Source organism: Rhinolophus ferrumequinum, chromosome 3, assembly GCF_004115265.2.
Source record: "Rhinolophus ferrumequinum isolate MPI-CBG mRhiFer1 chromosome 3, mRhiFer1_v1.p, whole genome shotgun sequence".
Classification (NCBI taxonomy): domain Eukaryota; kingdom Metazoa; phylum Chordata; class Mammalia; order Chiroptera; family Rhinolophidae; genus Rhinolophus; species Rhinolophus ferrumequinum.
The window spans coordinates 89439163-89461992 of record NC_046286.1 but is presented as its reverse complement, the minus strand read 5'-3'; the positions used below and the strand labels follow the sequence as shown (position 1 = coordinate 89461992).

The 22830-nt window shown below is 40.4% G+C and overlaps 1 pseudogene; it reads left to right on the top strand.

Moving 5' to 3' along the window:
• Nucleotides 1–22133: 22133 nt before the first annotated feature.
• Nucleotides 22134–22599, top strand: LOC117020594 (ubiquitin-conjugating enzyme E2 L3-like; annotated as a pseudogene).
• The last annotated feature ends 231 nt before the right edge of the window (nt 22600–22830 follow it).

The window sequence follows — 22830 nt, the reverse complement described above, 5'->3', positions numbered from 1 at the left end:
GTTTGCCTGACACTGTCTTTTTGTCACCCAGTGACACCAACTCTTCACACCGCATCATTCCAGAACCCTTGACAAACAATGGTTTCGACCCTTCTCCCCAGTTATATTCTCAACTTTTTCAGGCTGCAAATGACAAAGAATTCTTTAGAAGAAATAAACTTTTTGTTGCAGATTTTTATTTTCTTTTTTTCCCCAACAACTATATTTATTGCTGCATAGCCAAGTCTATGCCCTGTCACAAGCATAATATTATGGCATGGAGTAAAAACAGGACATGTTACTACATACAAAGAATTATTAATATCCTTCCTAAGTGTTCGGTGATCAGAAGGGAATGGTTAAGTTTTTGACTTCCTCACTTGGTAGTTGCTTCTTCCTAGACATTTTACTGGGCTTTAGTTACATTATAGGAAATTGTTTGGTTCTTTTGAGCTGACATGTAGTAGATTATAATTTTTCTCCTTTTAAAAAAATGAATAGGATTTGCTAGCATTTTTATGAAAAATGCCTGATTTTTAAGAATAGGTCCTTGTAATTATCATTTCATTATATTAGACTGAGCAAAACAATTTTTCCGTATCTTTGAAGTACCTACTGTATTCAAAGTACTGGGCTAGGTGATATAGAGAAGACAAGGTGATGATTACGTGATCACTTCGATGTGAGTTCACCCCTACCCTTCAACAGTCCCACAGTCATAGGGGACATAAACAACTATTCATCAAACAACAATACATGTCTAATTGTGGTAAGCTGTAAAGTGGGGGCAGAAACAAGCTCTGTGCAGCAGAGAGGTGCAATATTTCTGACTGGAACACAGGATAGATATTTGCAAAGACTAAAACAATTAAGTTAAAAAAGAAAGCTTGCAAGCATTAGCAAATGTGTTTGTGCATATTAATCACAGCATTAGAGCTCTAAAAAGAACAACAAATATGTCAAATCCTCACTTATTCCAACAGTAGTAGGGATGAGGTGCAATTTTGCTGATGAAAAGGGAAGTCTATTAAGACAACAAATAGGGTAAGCAAGAATATGAATGAAACATCTACTTCCTAAGCAAATGCAGTGCTTGGATTATTTTAAGATAGACATTAGTCATATGACCTTGAGTAAGAACTTTACTTCTGTTGGCTTCATTTTCCTCATCTGTAAAACTGGGACTTCAATTAAATGATTTCTCAATGTCTTCAAAGGTCGAAAATGCTATAATTATATCATTTGCATATAGTTCAGCAATTTTTTATTGCATGCCTGCCATGTATATAGTTCAATGTGTACTGAAAAATGAAAAATAAACATAATGCACAGCCTCTGACCTCAAGAAACTTATAATCATTTCGGAGCGGTCCATCAGTGTCAGGCTGTATGTGACTAAGCGCCTAAAGGCAGGGTTCAAATAATAAGCAATTTGGGAATTGAGCGAACAGAAGAGCTAGAAGCCAAGGAAAGCATCTTGGAAAAGAAGTACCTTAAAATGTGCCTCAAAGGAAATTAGGATTCGACTATGAAATGAGGGAGAAGGCACCCAGCCCCCCTTCCACCTCCCACTCCTGACCAAAGGTAGCCCTAAAGGGAGTGTACAGAAATCATTAGAACTCCAGATCATTCTTTGGAAAATACTACCTTATCATTTCAGCAGTCACCCACCAAACGTAAATACCTAGGCCATGCATTAGTGCAATTAGTAAGGGCTGGTTTGCAAGGCTTCTGTAATACATTAACTTACACTTGTCATTTTTGTGGGTACTGTTCTTAGTTTTGTGATTATCAGTTCAACCTTGGAAAATATTCTACATTCTGAGCAATAGCAGGAATGATGAAAGCCTTATTACTTTATTCTCAGTGTTTATTATTACCGTGTTTCCCCGAAAATAAGACCTAGCTGGACCATCAGCTGTAATGTGTGTTTTGGAGCAAAAATTAATATAAGACCTGGTCTTCTTTGAATATAATATAATACCAGGTATAATATAATAGTATAATATAATAAATATAATATAATATAATACCAGGTATAATATAATATAATGTAATACAATATAATACTGGGTCTTATATTAATTTTTGCTCCAAAAGATGCATTAGAGCTGATTCTCTGGCTAGGTCTTATTTTGGGGGAAACATGGTAATAATATTATCTCTTTAATGATTCATACACCCTCTTCCCCCAGTGCTCATGGCTGCTATTAGCTGATAGACACAGGTATCGTCACTGGGCATTGTTGTCTGTGAAGTGTAATGGTCTTCTGATTATTATATTGTGACACGTGAATAATATACTTCATCATTTCATAGACTATCCTCTGTGAGAATATGTTGCTATTACTTTGATGAAGATTTCTTAGGAACCTAGAATGAAATTTTAAATCAAAAACACCTTCAGTTATGCATAGTGATTCAGTCACAACACAGTAATCATACAGTTATGATGCATAGAAAATTGGGAAAACTAAGAAAAATATGTAAAATTACCTACATTACTTTTTGTTTAAAAGTGCATTTTAAAACATTCGCCAAAAAAAGGAAACCAAATCATGTGAAGTTTCTATGGGCTTTATACACACAGTTACAAAGATAGCCCATTTTATAACATACATACTCGATGCTGTAGTATTTTTTTTTTTTTCACTCACAGCCTGCCTTGACAGACCCTTTGTCAGCCTTCCAAATATAGTCTGTGGACTTACGACTAATTATTTCATGTCAGTCTGCCTTTTCTTCTAACTTCCTAAATCATCATCATTATAAGTACCTCTGGAGATTATAAAATAAAGTAGGTTTTTATCCATTTAAAAGGGGTCTGAGAGCACTCACCTGCTCATATAAATATATTACCGCGTACTGTGTACATTTTGTGAATTGATTAAATTCTACCTTGAGGGACTATGCACCATGAGGATAGCTTTGGCTAACGACTGAATCATACTAAATATCGGACAGTTTCCCTTCAAACTCTGAATTTAATTCAAGACTTCGTCTTGATTTTGGATCTCCAAACAATAAATTCACCTCAAAAAAGCTAAGTAGAAACTGAAGACCCAAGATTTCAAAAGGAGCAATGACTGTAGTCACATTGCAGCCCCATTTTGGCAAGGATATTTAAAACCCCAATAAATCAAGTTTTCGACATTTTCCTCGGCCATCATGTCTAAAGAATCTGTGTCTCGTAATTTCTAAATTCACAGAAAGCACCAAGGCCCCTTTCTCTGATAAAAAAAGGAAAAGCTTGATCGTTAGAAGGAAATTTGGGAACAAGTTGCCATTTATCTGAACTGTAGAAGCATTGTCAATTAACTCATGGCTTCACTGAGATGTGTGGTGTTGGAACCCCTGGGGAAAAAGGGAATCGTGCTTTCATACATTAAAAAGGTGAGGTTTTTCTTTCATAAGAAATGTGACTAAGATTTCTTAAATGGAGAAATACACATTTCTTATGTAAAGCCAACTTGGGAGATTTGGAGGGGGAAATTAATTCTCATGGCCAACATACCGTTTGTGTCAAAAACTTCAGGAAAAAATGAGAGCACGGCCCTGTTATCGGGCAGAGGTAGAACAAGAGTTGAAGTGCCCTATCTTCCCTAGGACAGAAGGGCCCTCTTTAGCCATAAGAAGACAGTACTCGTTAGAGAAGATAAAGCTCCACTGACATGCAGCCAACATACCTGAGAACTACTAGGTGGAAAGGCACGTGGGAGTGAGCAAGCACTCTGAACAGCTTGGTGTGTCCAACAGAGAATCTGGAGACACCGGCAAAGGTTTAAAGAGGGTTGCATGGGAAGAGTTAGAAGATGATAAGGATTGTCAAGGAGGAGGCTACCATTATGGAAGAAAGGAGATCTATCTGAGTCATCCTCTGAAGGAAGATTTACTGAGGGAACCCCTCTGTTATACCGGGACTTAATTCCGAGTACTCACACTCTGCTGTGGTTCAGGACACTGATGAAGGAATCAGTGACAGCGTAACTCAAAACTCCTTTGGAGACTAGTGCAGATTCATTTGAGGAAGATGGACAAGAAGATATCTCACTCTGTGGGCGTCTGGAGAGCACGGGCCAACTCTAAGAAGTGTGCCCACCTGTATTCATCTCCTCAGCCTGGGGTACTTCACGTCTGATGTTCCATACTCTTCACTATTCCCTGGCACAGAGGATACCCACCGTGTTTCCCTGAAAATAAGACCTAATTGGAAAATAAGCCCTAACATGATTTTTCAGGATGACATCCCCTTTACAGAAACTCGAATGCATCTTTTGGAGCAAACCTTAATATAAGACCTGGTTTTATTTTTGGGGAAACATGGTAGGGGCCATCCTCCAAATCTCAAAAGCCTTCACGCAAGAGCATACATTTCAGTATATTTGGTGGTGTTTAAGAAAATCTTTCAGACAATCATGTCTTAAGATGTTTTAGAATAAATTCACACATGGTTGGAGTTTGAACTAGGTAACTTCTTTGTTTGAGTAACTAGCCTATAATTGTACTGGGGAAATTCAGCGTCTTCTTCAGAAGTGCTCTTTACTTTGTATAGGCAGAAAGAAGAAGTGGGAGGAAAAAGAGGAGGAGGGGGACGGGGTATGGAAGGGGAAGAGGAGAAGGAGGGGATCGCACAGACAGCATCAGAGTATTTTATTGAGCCTTAAAAATTCCAGTGTTCCAAACCATGTAAAAATTAGGTCACTTCCCTTCTCTAGGCAAATGATACTATGACTCCTACTTATTGAACTGAGGTGGAAATTCCAGAAGGCAAGAGACAGCCAGAGGATTTCAGTGAGGCTTTATTTCCTATCTAATGTAGAACTAATTAATATCCATAAAAAGTTTCACTGTTTCCCTCTGCCTGAAGATTAGATTCTCTAATTGTCTTAACCATCTTGAACCCACGTAGGAGATTTTTCAATGAACTTCTGAATACGAGACAGCAAAACCACCAGCAGTCTCTTTCTAGAAATCTTTCCTAAATGCAGTACATCTTCTCTGAACTAGCTTAGAGGAAACAATTGTAGTTCTTTCTTCCCCTCTATGCCACCCTTGATTGAAGTCCTGGACATTGATGGGTCAATTTAAAAAGAAATACGAGGGGCAGTCGGATGGCTCTGTTGGAGCATGAGCTCTGAACAACAGGGTTGCCAGTTCGATTTCCACATGGGTCGGTGCGTTGCACCCTCCACAAGTAGACTGAGACAACGAGCTGCCACTGAGCTTCAGAGGGGTGGTTGGATGGCTCAGTTGGTTACGGTGTGGGCTCTCAACAACAAGGGTGCAGGTTCAATTCCCACATGGGATGGTGGGCTGTGTCCCCTGCAACTAAAGATTGAAAACAGCGACTGGACTTGGAGCTGAGCTGCACCCTCCACAACTAGATTGAAGGACAACGACTTGAAGCTGATGGGCCCTGGAGAAACAAACTGTTCCCCAATATTCCCTCCCAAAAAAACATTTTTTAAAAATAAATAAATAATAAATAAATAAAAAGAAATACTACATCTTGATGCTGATAGGCTTCCACAAAATGAAAAATGATAAGGTTTGAGATTGTCTACACCATTGCACTCCCACCACATATATTTGGAAAGATTGGCCTTCCTAAGGTAAAAGGCACTGGTGCTAGCTTCCTGTGGGTCACTATTGTTTAACATTTGTACATCAATGAATTAAACACAGGTTTTCACACTGAAGTCTCCATGCAAGTTTCCTATGTTTCCTCCCTTTAGGGTTGTGGTTCTTAACCTTGCTGTAAATATGATAAAATGACCAATCTCTCTATCTAAATAAAATAAACATATGCACATAAGGCTTCAGAGGGCTTGGAGGTTCCCTAAAGCCCATGCACTGATTCCCTAGGAGCCCATGGACATTTAGTTACTAACTCCTATGCAACCACATTGCTTCTAGAAATACTTAGCATTTTTCTACAGTTGAGCCCTGAACAATTAGCAGCTCTGAGTCTTTTAAATGAGTCTCAATCACTAACTTTGGTGCAAATGTGTCTTTGAGATGGGGAAATGACATTCTCCTAGAGAATGGACAGAAATTACTCTATATACCGGTATCCAGACTGTAAGCATTACAAAGAGTGTCACAAGAAATTCAGTGATAGGACTACAAAAGGAGGCATGTCACTGATACTTGAGAGTCCATTTAGATAAAATCCATTGCCAACTTATGGGAGGAGAGTTTCCACATATTTGACACCGTTGGAATTCTCAGGTATTATAAATATTTGTCATATTTTACACACTGCAAATCTGTATTCTTCTACAGCCCATGTAGATAAGATCTTGATAGAACTTTTTTACTTTAGCACTAGATCTCACTTTTGTGTCAAAAAACTTCAGGAAAAAAAAATGAACATGCTGCTCAACCCCAATGGCAGGGTTTTAACTATAATTTTGTATTTTATTAAGCAACGGAGTCATAATGTAATATCTTAAGACACTAAGAGCAAGAGTATATACAATCAACAGGAAAAGAAAGGACAGGCAGTGCACCTAGAAAGAGAAAATCAAGTAGAGACAGAGACATGTGGAATTCTGACCCTTTAGATCCTAGAAAAATGCAGAAAAGAAGACATGAAGGAATATTTGATATAGAGACTAAAAGACAGAAACATTTTAAAGAGAGAGAACCAAAGCCAGGGAAGTATGGTACATGTAAGGATAATACTGGCTTAATCCCCCCCCCCCAAAACAAACTCAAAATCATTCTATAGCATGTAGAAAAATTTTCTGGGAGAATCAATTTAATTTGTAATTTAAGGTGAAGTTTAAAATTCAAGAAAAGCTGATAACCAGAATTATTTCTGCATGTTGGTATCAGATTTCATATCTTTCTAATGAAGAAGACCATCTGGCTTTCTTTATTTATGTACACAGTATTTTCAGAATGGCGCTCTTTATTTCTGCTTTATTTTGTAATATTCTCTTTTCTTTCTTTACAGCTTTTCAAGCATGCCTTAGAGAAAAACATTCTCTAAAATATTGCTGATTTGTATAACTTCTAAGATTCTTGGGAAAACGTTTTGTTGTTCTTGCTATGAGAAAATCTTTTGAGGAAAGTTATCAGCACAGTACATTAAAAACAACAAATATTTATTGACTCAAGTGAGTAGGAAGCTGGACTAGATTGTTCCTAACGTTTTTAAAGAATCTATGGCTCTAATATGTAGGTTAGAAAAGAGTGTTTCTGTGCTCAGGGGTTTGCAAGCCTGATAATAGGGACCATGAACCTAATTTCTTACTCATTTCCCTAGTCAAAGCAGCTTCTATTCCCTTGCTGGCAAATTCTATATTTCCAAAGAATTTGGAGAACCAAATTCTAGTCAAATTGTAGGAACTGAGAAATCAAATTTAGATTAAAATCAATCTTACAACCTTGCTTACTCAGTTAGTATAGATACAGCACGAAAGGAAAAAAAAACAACAGTGTGAGAAACATAAAGTACTTAATGGTATATATTTAATTGTATTCCATTAGCCATTTTGCCCTTCTCAGGTGATGCTAAATGGCTCTGGGAATAAAAGACTACAATGACTTAGGATTTTTTTAAAGTTAAATAAATTTGGTGATTCAGTAACATGTTATCTTACTATTAATGCACCAGTACTTTGAGACTTAATGGTTTTCCCACTTATTTTATAATAATACATTCCAGTGTTTTAATGCCAATCTTTCTCACACAATGGTAAATCATCTAATAAATGATTAATAACTAGAAATGACTCTGGATAGAAGAATTTAAGAAAATCCCCAAATAGAATATAGTCAATAACATTATAATAACTATGTATGGTGTCAGATGAGTACTAGACTTTTTGGAGGGATCAACTCTTAAGTTATATACCGGTAAATGTCTAATCTCTGTGTTGTACACCAGAAACTAATACAATATTGTAGGTCAGCTGTAATTGAAAAAAAAATTTTAAAAACTCATGAAGACAAAGAAGATGGGAGAAGAAACAGATGCATCTTCTGTATCCTGCTATTCCCTTTTGGAATTTAAGCTCAGTTGGTGGTTTTTGTTTTTGACCAGATTGAGTATAGCTGGTCTAATGAGTAGAAGAAAATGTATTCAAACAGTTTAGTGTCGGGAAGATATATGTAAAGTCCTTGTACTGGGAGTTACTCTCTAATAGGAAAGTGTTTAGACAACAAATTTGGTTAAAAAACTATGTCATTGTGTAATTAAAATATTTGTCCCAGAAAGGTCTTTCACCATAATCATCAAGCAAAATTTGTTGCATTTCAAGGGATGCAGGGATGAAATAGGAGCAAGAGTGTAAAGTGAGATTCTAACTCACATTTCTTGCTCCACGTCTCCTTCCCTCCTTTCCCATCTTCTTACATGGGAAGTATGTAAGAAGGCCCTAGGGGAGTAACCCAGCAGTGTAAACCTCAGCGGAAACAATACACTACAAACTACCTGCAACTGAGGCAACGAGGCTCCAGTTTCCTGGACTCCACTCTTCATAATCATTCAACTCTTATAATCTCTATTCCTAAAATCTGAGGCAAATAGTAGTTCATCTCACAAAGCTACATCAACCTGGAAAAAGAAAACCAAATCACCTTAGTGGCTGACATCCAAGGTTAATGGGGTTCATAGAATAGTATTTTCAGTAAGTTAGGGATCAGAGCCTCCTCCAGAGTAGAAATGTGGATGTGGCCAGTTTGAACAAGTTCCCAGGTGATGCTGCTGCTACTGCTTTGGGGACCTCACTTTGAAAACCACTGGTTTATCAATAAGCTCCCTACTTCTTGTCATCTCTACCCACATGGTCATTTTCAGGCATGCTGAAATCAGGCAGAATGCTATTGCTCCCTGTCTGCAGAAACAGACGTTTGCATGGTGGCACGACATCTAATGTAACTTCCTATGTTTACTTTGATATCATTCCTCAAATCTCACTAACTTTTTTTATCTGTGAAGATTAATCTTTGAAATTAGAAGTGACAAACTCATCAGAATTCTAATTCTAAGTTTACTATTATTAAATGATGTCAGTGTGATTTCACTCTTGTTGCCTCTCACTCACTATCCTGCCTCTTTGTAAAATATCTCAGTGGGAGGAACGAAGCAGCTTTTCTATTCTCATGGGTTTCTCCGAGCTCCAAAGACATTTGAATAAAAGAAAAACAATGTGAATGATCATTCTGTCCTAGTTCTATTTCATTTTACAGGCCGAGAATTCATACACCATAGTATGAAATTTCAATTCATTTTCATTCTGTGCATTAAAAAAATTAGCCCAGATTCTTAATATTTATAGTAATTCAAAAACACATGTCAAAATATTTTGGAAAATTGAAGAGACTATATAATTTTTCAAGTCAAGGTTCTTGGTTGCTAAGAGGGTAACCAAATCAAGCAAACTAACTCAGATAGAGCAGTTCCTTTGTTTGTATATTTGTATATTTCAAATTTCAGGAGAAGTGGGTCTTAAATCCAGGGGAATGTCAAAGAGGTACAGCTGGGCCTTAATTCACTAGTGTTGAGAAATGGAAAGTAGGCAGGCCAGGCACTCTCTCCAACTTTCCCCCTCTCACTCTCATTCATGGCTTCTCAAAAATGATGCATCTTTTTTTCTTTATTTCTCTATCTCTAACTCCACTAACTTTACCCCTCATGCCAACCAAACACACTATCTACAAAGCCTTTCCTCTTGGCTTCCCATAGCTTAACTGTCCCCATTTCTTAAAGTCCAAACTTGAACTTTACTGGCCCAGTAATTTCAGCTCTCTCCCCCTCTCTCAGTCTGGATTTCCCTTTCTCAGCAATGAGGCTGGTCACCCACAGCAAACATGTTCGCCTAGATCCAGTCTTGTGCAGGGACAGGGGGAGCAACTGTAGTGGATGAGGGGAAAGGAAGCAGAATTGTGCAGAGAGAAGTGGAACCCAAGGCAAGGCCACCAACAGCCTCAGTTGGCTTATTGCAACTGTCCAGAGTTGGTCCAAGTTTGGGCAAGTTCAAGGGCCATTATACTTCCCATACAATATTACACTAGCTCACTATATTGATAATATCATGATAAACAGAATGAATAAGCAAAAAATGGCTAGCATTGAGAATCACCAGATACAGATGATTCTGGAAAGAGGCATGATGTTGGGTGAGGCAGTTTTCTGCAGCTGATGCCACTGTCAAATGAGGGCTGTCAGAGAGGGCTGACAGCTGAGAGTCATCTCCTAGCACCTTTCCCAGCAGCTGCAGACTCTGTTCTTCATTTCTGAAATGCATTTGGGCAGCACAGCACACCATCCACCATAGCCTACCCTTGCACCATCTAAATCCACGTCTTCCTACAGGTATAATTCTCCGCTTCAAATGGCATAGTCTTGCTCCAAGTCCTGTGCACCTGCCTTGTGGTTTCCCCCAGTAGGGACTCACCATAAGCTCCACATGGTATGTTTTCCCACCCCGAATCTCTCTTATACCACAGGGCCTACCAGGTCACCTAGCTCATGTGGCAGGGCAGTCACACTGCAGCCTGGACTCACTGCAGGACTCTTTCTTGCCCAGGGTCTAACTCAAAAGTGACAGCCTTTTGTGTCATCCAACATATAGTGTGATAGCACTATTCCAAGATATTGAAAATATGCTGCATCTAGAATTCAAAAAGGCTTACCAAGCATTGGGTTTTCCTTTTTTTACGGTGGAAGTTGCAAAATGAGTAAGTTGTCCTTTGCTTTGGAGGATATGTGAAGAGTCCTTGAGTGTTTACTGGCTTTCTTCTCCATTCTCGAGAGTCCATGAGACCTGACTAAGTTCTCCAGCATTCTAGCCATGTCTTGCTTATCCATTCTGTTTATTATGATATTATCAATATAGTGCACGAGTGTAATATTTTATGGGATGCTCATCTGGTCTATAGTGTGACAGCTGAAGGAAGAGTTGACATAACACTGTAATAAAATGGTAAATACTACAGTCCAGCCAAAGTGAATACAAACTTTTTCTGTTCCTCTTTATGGAGATAAAAAATAATGTATATGCCTGATCACTGGCCAGACACCACGTACTTAAAACTATGTTGATTCATTCTGACAAAGATGCCACTTCAAACACAGTGGCTGCAACTGACCTATTACTTGGTTGAGCTTGCCGTGATCCTGGAGGACTCATCTGGTATTGGCAAGGTCAAAACTGGAAAATTAAATGGAGGGATGGTGGGATCCACACAACTTAATTCTTTAGGGCTTTAAGAATGGCAATAATTTCTGCCATCTACCCCAATATATGTTTTTTGGGGGGGGCCATATTTATTATTGTAAAGGAAGGTAGGGAGAAGTTTTAGGGGCTTTCACCAGGCTCTCCCTACTACAGTAGTTTTTACCTCATAAGCCCAAAACCCGATACGGTCCTTGGGCAGGGAGGCGGTTGGGATGAGTAGGAGTTGTGCCAATTACTAAGTGTATCTATTGCAATCATAAATTTGGTCAAAAGGAAAATTAACAAAGCTGTTCCAAAGACCCACTGAACCCAGTATAAGCGGGAACAGATCCCCATAATGCCCCCACCCTAACGAGGAATTATCTCAGATCTTTGTCCAACAGACCTCAAAATATTTAGACATTCTTCTTTCCTCGGTATGAAATTACTCTCACAGATAGCCTTAGGTGCCTTTGGGGAAACACTGGGAAAATGGGGACCCAGACTTTATTTCAGTCAGTGAGTTCTGGATCTGAAAACCCTCTCAGATCCAGAAAGCAGGAAGAGATTTTGACATTTTTTTGAATCAGATGCTTACAGTCTACTGATCGTCAAACTTGATTCCCATGGACTGTACAAATTCAAGTTTAGCAGGTCCTCCAATAACAACATTTCATGCAACATCATTTCAATATAACATCAAAGAGATGCCATATAAACTTAACTCTTTTTTATATCCATTAGCCTATGGTAAAACTGCATTTTGTTGTACATCATTTTGCTGTAAGTCTCAGAATCTATTCACAACGTTAAGTGAGGAATTACTGTCATGCAGGGACTCTCCACATGACTCACTCCCCGCAGGAGAACAGAGTATGGTGAGGCCAAAAAGGAACACCCACGGAGCCATAGATAGGGGAGTCATAACACTCTATTCTCACTGGCGGCTGGGTTGGAGACACAGGAAGCAGGAGCCATAATCTGCCATCCGCTTCTCTGTCAACCTAGCATTAGTAGCCACAGCAGTTATATTAGTGGCTAATGTCTAACCAGTAACAGCTGATGGCCACCCAGTCACAGTGGATGGCCATGTGATCACAGCTGACGGCCGTCTACTACCCGAGCCAGCACCTTTCCACGTGAGGCCGACAGCCTGGAAACTGCTCTCTGGGACTCTGTCCCCACGCTTATCATATACTTGTTGGCTGCCCATCTATTTTGCCTCTAGGTGTGCTATGTTCTCTGGAACATCTTGATAACTCTCTGTGAGTCAAGCTTCTATGGTAGTCACTCCAACCTTGCCACTAATTCTGAAAATTGGGTTCATCTGGCTTGATAGTTAGTGCCGCTATCTGGCTTCAGTGATTTTTCATGATCCTTTGATTCCCATTGCCATTATAGAGCCAAGATCTGCTCAATGTCAGTCCTTGCCTTCTCAGTCATGCTGCCTATATCCTCACCAGTGCATTCGTTCTTTTTCTTTTAATTGAAGTTTACTGGGCTGACAATGATTAGTAAAGTTACATAGGTTTCAAGAGTACAGTTCTGTACTATATCATCTATGTACGTGGAAACAGAGTCCCAGAGAGCAGTTTCCAGGCTCTCAGCCTCACGTGGAAAGGTGCTGGCTCGGGTAGTAGATGGCCATCAGCTGTGGCTGGATAGCCATCCGCTGTAACCAGTGAGCCATTAGCCACTGATATAACAATCATGGCTGTGCTAGGGAATTGGTTGTTGGTTGGCAGAGAAGTGGATGGCGGATTGCGGATCTTGTGGCTCCTACTTCCTGTGTCTCCAACCCAGCTGCCAGCAAGAATATAGTGATATGACTCCCCTGTCTATGGCTCCGTGGGTGTTCCTTTTTGGCCTCACCATGTCCTGCGTTCTGGTGTGGGGAGTGGGAGCTGAGACCCCGCATGACACATGGAGCAACGAGCAGGGTACGGTGCCGGCTGAAGCTCTCCGAAGGGCAATGAAGCAGTTTGTGCATATGAACACTCAGTCTCAGGAAACCCTTGGGGAGCGGCGCAGGGAACGGGAAACACAATCTGCCTGGGAGAAACGTGACCCCTTGGTGAATTGGTGGTTCCCTCGAGCCTCCGGATGGAACGCCGCCCTGTTGGCCGTGGCGGGCGTCACCTTCCTTTTGGTGGTCTGCTGCTGCAGTGGGCTCCTAGAGTTGTGGGTATCTTACACTGAGGCCTCCACCCAATCAGAGACCTGGTGTGGCAAGCAAGACTCCGGCCAGGTAAGAATGATGTCTGACTCTGGGCAGGAGGACAGGCGGTCCCCACACAGTGTGTAGTGACTGGTGACCATTGTTCTCAGGAGTTGGACCTCCATGGAGGGGTGGGAGGATATGGACGGCTCTCCAACCAGCATAGGATGGAGAAAAAGGTTGTTGCAGCCATTGTGGGCTGGGAGGTGCTTGCTGGGGCAGCCCAGATGCGGGACTTGTAGTTCCAGGAGGAAACGCTTGCTGAGTCCTCAGTGGAGGATGTGGGTGAGATCAAGGTCGTCCCTCACCCCCAAGTTGGGGAGGACTTGGAGCCTCGCCCTGCAGAGAGGGCACACATTGTGAGGCCAGTGCACAGCCCTGGCGAACGACTGTGGACTATGAGGAATTGCCTTCCATCCCTGATTTGATGGACTACTTGACGGTTTGCTTGGGAACGTACCACCATGTAGTAGAACTGGCAGATGTTTGCTTCCTGTGTCTCACCCGGCCGCCAGTGAAACTAGTGCAGGAAGACCCCTTATTAGGGTGAAGGCGGATGTTTGCTTTTGTGTCTCTACCGGCCGCCATCGAGTATATATAAGCACCTTGACTGTGAGCCACTGTTGTTCCAGCACCGTACCCTGAGAACCCTGACTGTACCCAGGAGGTCTGGCTGTGCCCAGAAAGTAGGTGGATATCGAGGGACACCCCCTGGGACATTACTTGAACTGGACTGAAACTTTTTCTCGTGAGGTGGGTTCCTGACACAGGGCTTCTTGTGGAAGACACTTGTCATGTAGATTGTGAGGCGATACCCTGTATGGATGGAGTGTGGGGACAGAGTCCCAGAGAGCACTTTCCGGGCTCTCAGCCTCACATGGAAAGGTGCTGACTCAGGTAGTAGAAAGGTGCTGACATCAGCTGTAACCGGTTAGCCATTAGCCACTAATATAACTGCCGTGGCTACGCTAGGTGGTTAGTTGTTGGTTGGTTGGCAGAGAAGCAGACAGCAGGTTACGGATCTTGTGGCTCCCATTTCCTGTGTCTCCAACCCAGCCACCAGCGAGAATATAGTGGTATGACTATCCTATCTATGGCTCAGTTGGTGTTCCTTTTTGGCCTCACCACATCCTGCATTCTTGTGCGGGGAATGGGAGCTGAGACCCTGCATGACAATATATCACATTGTGTGTCCATTCTTCATTACTATGGTAAATGGCATGTCCTTCAGGCTTTCCCATGGAATATAGCCATCTAGTGGCATTTCTATAATTACATCCTCTCTAACAAGCCCAGTGTTTGTTTTTTGTTGTTTTTGTTGTTTTAACTTTTAATTCCTTCTTTCACTATCTGCTACAGCAATTCTGGCATTTCTACCTCCCTTGGTGTAGGCCATACACAGCGCTTGCCATGCTTCTGGGAGCCATCTTAGCAGAACATCCATAGCACCTCCCAGGTGCTTGCAGGGTGTTAAATTATGTATCCTGGGAGAGTGCTCTTATTAATGATAAGTTTTCTTCATCCAAGTTTCTGTTCTGCCACCTCTTGGTCATCGCTCTTAGCATACAGTCCCATATGTACTCTTCCAGCTCCTGCCAGTCCATATTGTCTAGATCTTATAGTTCCTTCAGGGCACATGTTCCATTCCACCCCCAGAAGGCCTGCATATCCCCAGCGCTGACACTAGTTATTGTCTGCGTGGCCAGGGTGGGCAGATCCTGAGAGGGCATATGTTGTCTTACAATAGGCCTCTGAATGCTCTTCAAATGGGGGAATTCTAGCTTTTCACTTCCATAGGCTCAGAGGAATCTGAGGATGCATGGTTTCCAGGCACATTCAACTCAGATGTTTCCATCCCATATTCAGGATCCCATTGTCTTCCAACCAGGGCAGTAACCTTGTTTGGCATGACAGATCAGCTTTCATTTGGAGTTTAACCTTCTATAAAACCCAAACTGTTTATGATTAAATCTTGGATCTGGCCTTCTGCTTTCTCTGCCCTTCCACTGAAGGAAATGAGAGCCTCTTTATATGATACCAAAGAAGTCCTCTGGCTTTCACACTTAGCTTTTACTGCCAATTAATCACTCTTAGCTTTCATTATCCTTTTGCAGAGTGCAATCTTATCAATAGCTGCCCAATTTTACTGTCTTTATAATTGCTAGTTCCCAAATGCCCAATACATGGCCGCAACTAATGGTGCCCTTCCCTTTCATACATAGGTATACCATCCCAGTTCCCCACCAATGAACATTTAAATAATTGCACTGTCAGTGCCGAGGTCTACCTGTTTTCTATGTACCAATAGTTCCACATTCCAACTAGGCAGTAGGTGACCCAGCTCTAAAATCCCATCTTAGCACCTGTTTTCTTGGACCTGACACTGAAATTTGCACTTGGAGACCTCCAGAACCTAGATTTTAACATGAAGATGAGTGTGCAGGGTGTTTATTAGGGAAGGGTCACAGGATCAACACCGGGACAAGGGAATAGAAGACAACAGGATGGGTTCAAGGGGAGGTCGAGCTGTGATGCATTCCCAAAGAAAGCATTAGCTGACCTCAAGGTGCGATCTAGAGTTTGCATGGTCTTTCACAGTTGTCTCAAGTTGGCGGCTGAGGGTCATCTTCTGGCAGCCCTTCTGGCAGCTGAGGATAAGTGCTCTAGTCTCAGGAAAAGTTTCAAAGCATGTGTACTCTACAAAAATTAAGTATTCTAAGAATTATTATTGAAACTGTTTTTGATGAAATGACTATAGGACATTTTGCTGCTCATGGAGTATTTTGAAAAATACATTTTTCTGACACCTCTGTGAAGTTAGCAGTTTGGGTATTATTTTCTTTAATTTATAGATTTTAAAAACCCCGAGGCTGCAGGAATTTAAACTAATTCTTCATATTAGCAGAAGGATCACTCACTTGATGTTTGATATTTTCATAAAAATGACATTTCATATTAGTATAACTATTAAGTGATAAAAAAATAACGCACACAATCTGTGTTCAAGTCAAGAGTGCTTTCCGTTCTCCCATTGAGGATTTTTATATGATAAATAGAGTGAGAGATTCAATAATAGGAGTATAACATCAAGATTATTTTCCAAAATATGTAAGTGAACTAACAAAACATTTCATTACAGCTCTGATCTGTTACACCAAGGAATAATTATAAGAATTGACACTCAAGAAACAGGTCAGTCAGTGAATGAGAGAAGGAATTATTTTTGAAATAAGAGCCCTTGACAGCTTTTGTGGGCTGGAGGGAAAAATCTCTTCAAACTGTTAAATAAAATAAATATCTTCTCTGAAAGTTAAAATGAAATCAATGTTTAAAGGATTAGGAAAGAATTAAGCAAACTCATCTTAGAAAGAAAGATTTGTACCTAGGCCCACAAATTTTGACTATGATCAGAATGAAAATAGAGTTATATCTAAAGAAAAAATAGTGTGCAATATTAACGGGGCTAGTTAACCATGGGAGGAGGGAATGAGTAGTTTCCATAGCTACAATGGCATCAGCAAGTCAGCCTTTTGTCCCTCCTGCTGTGTGTCCAGCCCAGGCACTGACTGCCCAGGCACAGAAAGAGGCACATTCAGGGGTGAAGATGGATGTGTTAGGCCATTTTCTCTTGAAATCATCAAACAGCTTTACAAAAATAAACCCTATGCTGATGGTGGTGATGATGGTGTTAATATTATACAACTACTTGCAAAATTTTACTACTGAAATTCTACATCAGGAGGGCTCCTTATGCTCCACTCTACCTCAAAAAAAAAAAAAAAAAAGATGATCAAGCCATCATGTGTTTTTGCATGGCAGCCAAAACATACAGTGGGAACTCCCCAGCCATGGAAATTTGTAGACTCCCAATTTCTACACTCACTTTGTTTGTGGCACCAAGAAAGGAGGAACCTAGAGAGGAGGAACAATAACTACTATGAGGCCCAGATGTCAGAAAAAGGCCATTTGCTTTGCACGAACTGATGGATGGGCTTAGTCCAAAAAGTTTCAATTTCCAGAAGGAATGAGAAGCCCATTTCTGTATCATTCTCTTCTGAGATAGACAGGATTTCTTCAACAAGACCTAAACATCACAAAAACCCTACTGTAGGAAGATCATGTGCTCTCCACTGGACTGGACCTAAGAAGAAGAAGTCCACAGAAAAACCTCTCCCTTCAAAGGTCCTCCTTTCATTGCAGCCCGTTCAGTGCTTCTCCTAACTAGAATCTTAACTGTATAACATCCTAATTTTACTGCTCATGCTCCAGCTAAGCAATTACCAACTAGGTCCTGGCAAGGAGCGCTCTGTACAAGCCATTTCAGCATTAGGTGGCCATAATGGTGGCTGTCATGTCCGTTAGTGCTTTATAGAGGCAGTTGGCAGGATCAGAGGCTCTACTCCAGCAGCTCTACCTGATGATGACTGGATGTCATCCACAGGCCTTGGCTCCTCAGCTATAGGTTAACACAAGTTCACCAGAATCCTCAGGCGACTGCAACATTCTTCACCGAAAGTGAAGACAAGTGACACAACAAAATGAGCCAATGAAGAAAAAAAATCTATTAGTCCCTTTTTGCTGCTTCCTCAATGCCTTTTAGTATACAATTTTGTGTAGCTTATATTCGTGTGTGATATGTTTAATACTGTCTCTCTCCACATACTGTGAGTTCCTTGAGGAGCTAAGGAAATAAACAAAGTCCACCCAGATGAGAACAAGCAAAGATTATTTATTCAGAGCTTGCTATAACAAGGGAGTCAGTAATCATCCTTTTTTTTTTTTTTTTTTTTTTTTTTTTTTTTTTTTTTTGATAGAAACTCAAATACAGCCAAGGGAAGTAGGGAAGCTGTATACTGCCAACTGCCAAAAATTGAAAGCTTCAGGTATGCTCTGATTAAAGGTTGTCGACATGAGGAAGCAGGAGATGGGCATCTCATGGGGTTGGTCGAGGGAGCATATTTGACTTTCTGGTTGATCCTTTATTGGAAGCAGAGGCAAACAAAATAGGGAAGCTGGTAATCATTCACCATGATTGGCCATTCTGGGCCATTTGCTGCAGAGATTATGGGTCAGAAGTGCATTGTCATATGCAGTGTGCTCATTGTCTGTTTGTATATCAGCCTCTCACTCTCCCCGTTTTGTTATTACCTCTTTTGCAGAAAGTTGGCTATTCAGGAAAGAGTAGATATTGTCACTGTCTGGGGATTGTTTAGTTGTCTCCACAGTCAATAGTATCACAAAATCCTTTTGACATTTTTGTTGTTATACCTCATCATAATCATCTGAGCAGATTGTGGATAAAATAGAACAAACCAGTACTGTGACCACTATGACAAAAACAAGAACAATGAAGAGTCCCTATGAGATGATTCAGAGCCAGGAATCCCAGTTGCCTGACTCAGGTCAAGAGAATAAATCCTATGTGCTCTGAAGATCAGCCTTAGAGAGCCATATGGAGTTTTCCTTAAGCTTTTTCCTTAAGCCTGTTCTGTTTTTCTTGTACCCATTGCATTGATCCAAGTACAGCAAGAAGTATTAGCAGAATCACAGATGCCCCAGAACTAGCCAACAGGAAACAGCAGTACAAGTGTGTATCACTCACTATTCATGCCAACAAGTTGAACGTGATCTGCTTTCCATCTAAGGTGGAGGTGATATTGTTTATAAGTGACAAAGTAAGTTTTTTGTAGGCTTTTCTATTTATCTGATTCCCCCTGTTGTGAATATTGCTCTGTTTGCATAAACAGTGAGTCAATAATTCTCCCACATAGAGTGTTTGAATAATTATAAGTGTCCTCTTTAAGAACTCACATCTGATTTATGGAATTATATTCATTACTTATACAATTGTAATAATGAAATATCTTCTTTCCAATCTTGGTGATTTATACTATTCCTAAGGTAAATGAGATGTTAGTGTGATGCAAACAGGACCAGTGTCGTGGCCATAAAAGAAGTAGTATCTTGTGGGGGCACGTGGAGATCCAGGGGAAAAGGAGTCATTTATGACACAAAGTGGAAATCAATATATTACATTAGCTGGGCTATATATTTAGATCTCCATTAGTCTTTTCTGGATGACAAGTATTTGGCCCTTTACCCTTGAAAGGTCATTGAGTTAAAATTTAGAATTACTTAGGATCTGATTGAGGGATTATAATACTTGGTTCTTTTTCTGGAGAAAAGGACACTAACAAAGTCACAGGTTGATTTTAAGGTCATCTGTTCATGTAGGCACAAGTAGAAACATCACCATCTGTAATTCCCTATGATTTAATTTGATGAGACCAAAATTGCCCAAAGGTTTTGATTATGGGGGACTGGTGATATATTTATCAATCAGTAAGATTAGGAGGCGTGGACAATGTTTGGGATAATCTAAGAATGGCATTAGAGTATGCTCTAACTACTATTACTAGAAAGGAAGAAAAAGAGAAAAAAAAAGCCACAGGTAGTCAAAAACTAAAGCAATTACTTTTCTAAAGTAATCTTTAGAAAATGAGAAAGAGAATGAACATATACAAGCACATCGAAAACAAAGCAAGAGTTAGACAGCTATTCTGGTCCACTGTCTCGGGCAGAATCTGTCCACTGTCAAAAGCCATCTGCTTGTCCCAAAGTTCTTGGGTTAGTGTCTGAAGATGGCCTGTTTTTCAGGATTTCTGAGACTCCTAAGCTGGAGGTCCCCTATTCTAGTAGCGTTCCAATCATACAGAATTCTGAATTGCCTCTTTAATTGTGACATGTGAACACAAAGATTGACTCCCTGGGTTTTCAATGATGTGTTTGTTAACAGGATCTGCTAAGGTCACTTGCAGGGAGGTTCAAGAGCAGTTTTTCTTTAATGTCTCTTCCAATGGATGAAACCTCCTAGTTGAATATCATGAAGAAGCTGTTTACAAAGATATTATAGGAAGGTGGCTTTTACCAGTTGGTGATAAGAGTGTGTATAGGACACACATTGCTTTCAATATTTTGTTATATCTGCATGCAGCAGGGAAGAGTTTAGCATCAAAGATGAAATCACAAAATGTATGAGCTTTCCTTGACCAGTGTGTCCCTGAGGGAGGGGACCACATGGCCATAAGAACTAGTGAAAGTAGCTTTGACCAAGCAACCTCCAACGTTTTTGAAGTTTCTTCTCTTTTTAATTTAATGAAGTCTTCATTTCTTTCTATCTTTCCAGAAGATTGTAGGGAGTAAGGACAGTTTAGTTTGAAAAGGGGCAACTCTTTATGGAGTTATTTTATACTGTTTCTCATATAGAGTGCCTTGGTCACTGACATAGGAGATGATATACCATGGGTTATAAATACAAAATGCAGCAGTTTTTTAGCAATAGTAGGAACTGTAGTTTTTCAGTAAGGAAATGCATCAACCTATCCTGAAAACAGATATGCAAAAACTAAACCATATTCAAATCCCTTGGAGGTGGAAGCTGGATAAAATGCATTTGAGGGTGCTCAAAACATCTTTGAGGCTTTGGTTTCTGCTCACGTCCTACCTTTATAATGTTTTCCAGGATTATGTCATTGGCAGGTGACACACAGTCCAAAAATAACCTTATCTGTCTTTTAAAAATGTCCCCACCAATGCTAATTTGAGATAGTAATCAATTTGTCAGTGATGAGCAGTTTCAGTCCATTTGGGGAGCACCATTGACTTTCTGAGTAACGAGTGCAACCAGATTTTTCTCATTCTTCCCTTACAAATCAGGGGCTAAGGGTTGGTGTTTTATAATGGCCTCGGCATCCAGAGATTTATCCTTTCCGGGATTAGATAGGATCATAAACTTTAAGGCTGCTTGTCAGGTATAAACATCTGCTAGAGCATTCCCTCCAGCTTCCGTATTATGTCTTTTTGCGTAGGCTCAACCTTTACAATAGCCTCCTCTCTAGGAAGCAGGAGGCCATCCAAAAGTTCCTTAACTTGTTTTTCTGTTTTTCACCCCAATAAGTCTAGTACTCATCTGGAACCATACATGGTTATTACAATAGTATTGACTATATTCCCTATGCTGTACTGTGCATCCCTGTGACTATTTTTATAACTGGCGATTTGTACTTCTTAATCCCTTTCACCTTTTTTGTTTGTTTATTTTTTTTATATTTGATGTGGGCTCTAGCAGAAGTGAGAGACTCCTTTGTTTCCAAACCATCACAAAGCCATGTTCTACTCCAAAAACATACCTGCTATCTGTACGTATGTTTAGTCTCTGGTCTTTGGTTAATTGACAAGGATTAACTGAAGTAAGTTCTGACATCCGGTGTGGTTTATGTATGATAGAGACCTATATCTATCTATGGTAGAGGACTGTATTCTAAATGAGAACTTAAATTAGTGTTAACACATCCTATTTGATAGTCTTCAGTTTCAGCTTTGAGGTATGACCCATCAACCCATCAATGTCTCCAATAAATCTGAACAGGGTATAGAAGTAAGTACCCTGAAGTAAGACAATCATGAAGCTTCCCTTCTTTTGGTAGGAAAAGGAGAGAGGTGGGATTCAGGGTGTGGCAATGGAGAATAATAATGTGAGAGGGGGAGCGGCAAAGAATTTCATAAGAGGTTAATTGGCAGGCTGCAATGTGTTGTGTGTTCTCAACCAGCAGTAATGTCTATACTGCATGAGGAACCGTAAGGTCAAGCAGGGAACTCAGATCTAGTTCAACAGAAATGCTGACAAGGTTTGCAGCAGTAACTACCATGTCAAGAGTGAAATTACAGGCGATGCACGCTGGGAAAGCAGCAGCACCAGATCCAAGATGGCGGCCAGCAGGAGGCTGATGAAGAAGCTTGAAGAAATCCGCAAATGTGGAATGAAAAACTTCCATAACATCCAGGTTGATGAAGCTAATTTATTGACTTGGCGAGGGCTTATTGTTCCTGATAACCCTCCATAGGACAAGGGGGCCTTCAGAATTGAAATCAACTTTCCAGCTGTGTACCCGTTCAACCCCATCGAAGATCACATTTAAAACAAAGTTCTATCACCCCAACATTGATGAAAAGGGGCAGGTCTGTCTGCCAGTAATTAGTGCTGAAAACTGGAAGCCAGCAACCAAAATCGACCAAGTAATCCAGTCCCTCATAGTACTGGTGAACGACCCCCAGCCCAAGCACCCGCTTCAGGCTGACCTAGCTGAAAAATACTCTAAGGACCGTAAAAAATTCTGTAAGAATGCTGAAGAGTTTACAAAGAAATATTGGGAAAAGCAACCTGTGGACTAAAATCTGCCACGATTGATTCCAGCGAGTATGAGCAGAGACCCAGAGCAGTGCAGACATCCCACAAAGCAGGACTTTGTGGAAAATTGATACACACCACTGCTTGGTGTTTGCTTGTGGCAGTTAATAACTTTCTAAGTTTTCTTAATCAAAAGTGGTTTAGGTAACCTATAAAAGGATTAAAAACTTAAAAAAAAAAAAAAGAGTGAAATTACAGTAAGCAGCAGGGTTTGG